This window comes from Cupressus sempervirens, chromosome 6, assembly GCF_028749045.1.
Source record: "Cupressus sempervirens isolate cs-2001-9-10 chromosome 6, ASM2874904v1, whole genome shotgun sequence".
Taxonomy (NCBI): domain Eukaryota; kingdom Viridiplantae; phylum Streptophyta; class Pinopsida; order Cupressales; family Cupressaceae; genus Cupressus; species Cupressus sempervirens.
Genome location: NC_143123.1, coordinates 222955916 through 222961377, shown reverse-complemented (window position 1 = coordinate 222961377; position 5462 = coordinate 222955916). Strand labels below are relative to the sequence as shown.

General features: G+C 37.5%; 1 pseudogene; it reads right to left on the bottom strand.

Annotated features, from left to right (window-relative positions):
- Positions 1-656: 656 nt before the first annotated feature.
- Positions 657-5163, bottom strand: LOC149552075 (DNA (cytosine-5)-methyltransferase DRM2 pseudogene; annotated as a pseudogene).
- Between the last annotated feature and the right edge of the window lie 299 nt (positions 5164-5462).

Here is a 5462-nt window from a genome sequence, read left to right as displayed (position 1 = left end):
GGGATTACACTATGTCAAAATAAATGTCAAAATAAAAAAAGCTTTTTTTTCTAACCTAATTTCATTGTTACACGATCGAAAGACAAGTTGTGTGCTTAATCATTTCCTAGACTGCATTTTGTGGCCAAGAGTACATGCCAAAAGGGTTTTATAGCTTTAGTGCCAATAGGGTTTGACAGCTTGGGTTCTTTGGTGCTTGATTGTAGTAGAGGAGAGCTCATGAATGCTTTAAAGTTGACATTGAAAGAGATTTTAGAAGTGAAGGCTCTTACAACATCAAAGAGTCATAGTGAAGCTGAAAGAAGGTGGTGTGAAAGGATTAATTCACACTTGGCAAAGTTGAAGAGCCTCCTTCCCAACATTACAAAGGCAAGTTGAAGTTTTGATTTATAGATTGAAATTTGATTAAAAAATCTTGTTCTCACGCTGTATTCCACATTCATTTCCATTTATTTAAACATTTTTCTTGGTTTATAAATTTTGTTAATGTTCAGCTATGCATTTTTTTTGGTTTCCTTTCATTAGCAAACTTTGAAAAATATTTTTAGTTCATTTTAGATCATAAAAGATAATCCTACTTTAGTTTTTCTTTTTTTAGATTCACTGAAAGCCAATTTGTTGGACATGTTAGCTGAACATCACTAACACAAGCTATGTCATTTAGGGTAAGCTTTGGTCAATTCTTGCACATCTTCCTTTTGAATATGTGTGCATGCTTTTTGTTTTTTCTACCACCAGGAACTAAGTGTAAGCGTATTTTTTGGACATATTTCAACAGATACAACACATTTTAAGTTTATCCCTAATCAATGGAGAGTAACCTCTACCTCCACCTATACCAGAGAAAAAAGAGAGGACTTTGATTCCACTAAGATAATATGGTTTCAGTGCAGAGAAATGGTATGCTACTATGTCAATTTGGAATGCATTTCCCAAACATTGAAGGCACTTTGTCATAAATGACACTCCCCAGGTGCGATCTTTTTCAAATCCCAGTACGAGCTCTATCTCGTGAGGCTCCAGAGGGGCCATCTAATCTGGCCCCACCCATATCAAGTTGTTCTTCTTGCACATGTGAAGTATGTATGCCTGCTCACTCAATAATGGTTTACCATGAGATCTTTTAACTATTGACTTGAGTTCCTAGCATTGTACATCACTGGCTCGTGAGCCACGTATGCAATTCAATTTTTCCCTATGATCCTAGGAAGGCCAATACTTCTTTGTTTGAGGAAATGCTTCATGAATAGTCATAGGAGGTAGAGGCAACAAATGAAATCTCCCTTCTATTGGAAGGTTGTATACATAGCCTCTTGGTCTCTTTGAAGCTGAAAATTACTTGGAGTCAACAAACTCCACCTCTATACCATCAAAATGTCAGGCTATAGTCTTCCAAACATTCTTTGGTGCAATGAAAACATTTTTGAAATAGAAGAATGGAAGCCCTTGCATAAACTCCTTCAATTTCTTGGAACGACCTTTTGTAGGATAGCCAAGAACCCCAAAGCCCATTAACCTCTTATGGACTAAAGGGGATTCAGTTTCCAAGTTACTTATGATAACATCTTCCTTCTTTCTTTTACAAAATTTACTCTTGCATGCCTCTCCATCTTGTTTCTTCTTTCCCTACAGATGAACACATTATTATATGCTTATAATTAAATTAACCACAATGAAAAATAGCTATAATAGTGTTGAAGAACATGTATGATCTTAGAGCATGGAGGATGAATTGGGTTACTTGATTGCATTAGGGAACATGGATTCTAGCAAAACTAAAAAAATTAATAGCATGGATAATTGTACAAACATTTAAAAGTAGTTATAAGCATGCATATGTTTACATTGCAATAATAACATTGTAACATGTCATTTGTTCCACTTCTTGTGTGTATAGAAAAGAATGAAAGTTGGTACCAATTGTATGTAGTAACGTGAGAGAACTAGAGCATTCACAGAATGAAGAAGGAAAGCTTTGGATAACATAAGATGGGGAATCCACTTTTAGCAAAGAAAAGGGCTTCATAGTGATCAGTCATGCAGTTGTTATTATTCTTGTTGCTCAAATATTATATGAGTTCAATGGGCATTTGGTGTGGATGGACACAGTTTTGGCCTTGTAGATGCAATTGTCTTGTAGGACCAAACTTAGTACTTTGATGGCACTCAAATTTGAATACTTCTACTTATTCCTGTTCTTTTCAAAAAATTATGCAATTCCAAAAAAAAGCACTTCATTTAAGTCTATATCTAAAAGTTTGGTTTATGGAATATGGAGGAAATTAATAAAAGGACAATTTGTAAATATCAAGTTGTAATTTGAAATTGGTGAATCCTATTAGGGTAGGTTATAATGGCCAAGGAAGTTTTGAAAGCATCCAAATGATAATGAAGCTGTTGCTTTTCATGAAGGGGGGTTTTGTTGATGACAAATGAAATTTGATGTCAACTATTAGATGTTTGCTCTTCCAAATGCAATTATAAATTCTTATGCATTGAGACAATCTTCCAACATCTATTTAAGGACACGAGAAATTTGAAATCAATAATGTGAGGAATCAAAGGCATCCCATAGTGAATTGGATCAAAAGTAGATTGTATTACAGGATTCAGGATAGCTACATACCAAATTACAAAGCATAATATAGAGAAAGTGAGAGCACAACATAAAAACCATGCTAGGCAGACTATGATGACTACCCAACTTGTGTGGCAGAAGTATTCAAAACTTGAGAATACTTGAAAGATAGAAAACACATTGGTTGAATTTCTTAGATGTGTAATTGTTTTAAGTAATCTAAAGAAGCTTGAAAAAATGTGTGATTTCCTTTTCCAATTAGTTGTCCAAATATTGAGGTTTATATAGTAAAATTTTTGCCGCTTTATAGCTTGATTGTTTCTTTTATCTTCCTATTTTGATTTCTGAATATAAAAATCCACAATCATTTGATTGAAAAATTCAAATAGTATGGTTTGGATTAAAAATAGTTTGAGAGCTAATTAGCACAACCATAGCTTGTAGATGATAACAGATATTGATTTGAAAAATGCTTTGCATTTGAGTTGATTAATGAGGATGGTGACCTTACATTTATGGAGGATAACCATAGATGAGTTGACTCAAGCTGGTCATTAGGTAGTGATGGAGTGATTCAAGGAGGAGTGAGCTTGTACAACTAAAGACAAACAAGTTATTGAAGATAATATTGTTGCTACCTCTTTTATGAATAGGATGGTTGCAGCTAAATTTTTGACATATGTAAAACATGGCAGGTTCCAACATCTTTGAACCAATTTTGGGAGGATTGGTTCTTCTCAATTTTGTACCTTTCTTGTTGATTCTAGCGACATAGATTTCTAATTCCAATTTTGTATACAAGAAAAAAATTTGATGCATAACAAACTTTTCTTTTATATCAACTTTCAATATCTTATTTTAACTTTTATCCCTTCTTGTATACATGTTTTTGATTTGGAAAACAGGTTTTACAAGGATCCTAAAACCAAAAGTTTTACAGCATTAAACAACTTAAAGCATAAAAGTCAGAAAAAACAAAAATAGCCTCAAAAGGCCAGAAACAAAAAGGCCTGAAGCCAAGGAAACAAAGGCCAAGAACAGAGCCTAGCGGGTAGACTAGTGCCCCTTCTTCTCCATTGCCTGTAGGATTTTTGCACCGTCACTTTCCTTCTGGATGGCCTCTTCCTCCTGGGTCGCTAGGGGGAAATGCATCTGGTCCCCCTGGCTTTCCTAGATTCCAGTCTCTTTTTGAGGATCCTCTTGGCTGGTTCTGTGCTCTATACTTTGCTCCACATTCTCCGGAAGACCGACATTGGTCAGATAGTCCCCCAGATTAACAATGTTTTCATTCAAGGTATGGAGGGTATCCACAATTTGTTTAGTCACAACCTGGTGGATGAAATCCAGCCTTTGGATCTTCTGCTCGAGCCAGGTGATTCTGTCCTCCTGATTGTCACTGGGGTCCTTGCTTCTATCTTTTTCCTGGCTGCCCACCTGGTCTTTACTACCTCTGGCCTCATGATCCTTGCCTTCCCCCTGTTGTTGGTCTGGTTGGACCTGTCCTTCAGAGTCTCAATTTCTTGAAAAAGCCACTTAATGGAGTGGAAATTCTCAGTCAGGTTGTTCTTTGCATTGTTGAGGAAGTTGAAACCCATTTCACGGGCATTGTTAGAGAGAACCAGAAGAGTTGGGTCAAGGAGCTCATCATAGTGGGTGCTACTGTCGAGATCCCCCAACACCTGGATTTTAGCAGGTTCTCTAACAATGCCCATACTAACACTATCCATATTGAAATTTTGCCAGGCTCTTCTCTTATTTTTCTTGATGGCCTCCCCACCCTTTTCAACCATAATTTCTATCATCTCTTCTGGGGGCAAAATGGGGATCTCTAGGGGGGAGGTGGGCGCAGTGGGGCTGGGAGGCAAATCAGTGTTATCACTGAGATGATCATGGGTTGGGGTTTGGTCCAATTTTCTTTTCTTGGGGTTATCCTGGGTTACCAAGGGGGTCACCTCCTTCTTGTCATTATCTTTTTCCTTGTCGTCTTCCAACTCACTTTCCTTCTTTGCCACCAAATCTGCTTCCTCCGACTCCGTATCTGACTCCTCACTAGAATCCTTAGGATGAGGGGTAGGGGGGTTAGGGGGAGGGCACCTGGGGCTCTTCTTGCTAGGGAAGTGGGGAGAGGGTTTGGATTTTGGGGTTTCAAACTTGACAGATTTCACAACGCGCACTTCCCCTGATTCTGAGCTAGCAGTGTCCTCCGAGGAGCCACCCGAAGCCCCAATGGGCTTGACTCTTGTTTGGGTTTTCAAAAACTCAAAAATGAGGAGCATAAGACCTTGATGAAGGGCAAGATTCTTGACAGGACATTTTTTGTAACTCTCTATATTCTTAGTCATAGAAGTAAAAATATAGAAAGGAAAGGAGATTTTCACTTTATGTCTAAAATGATTAAGCAGAACAAAATGATGGGTTCTGACTCTATCAAACCTGGGCTCCAAAGTGAAATAATCTATGATGATCCTTAGAAAAAGCCCCTAGAACTTCTTGATGGACTCTATGTCATAGAAGGTATCAATCTTTACCAGTTTGCTTTTCTGCTTGTCATTCTTCACGAAAGCGTTGACAGCATTGGCAGACATCTTCTTATTCTTGAAGAAGCTAATGCCTTCCTGGGAGAAGCCTGTCACCTCCGTAATGAGACCCTCAGTGATTTGGTGGGAGACACCATCAATTATGACCTTTCCATTGTGCTAGGTTTCAACCATTATCTTGGTAACCCCCACGTCAAAACCATGGAGCCTCTTCATGAAGCTAGTTATGCATGTTTGTATGGTGGATGTAATTGATTAAATTTTGGGTTTATTTGAAATTGATTTAATATGGAATGCATTATGCAAAGTACCTTTTTAGATTTTTTTGCCCTCAGTTTCTTTATTTT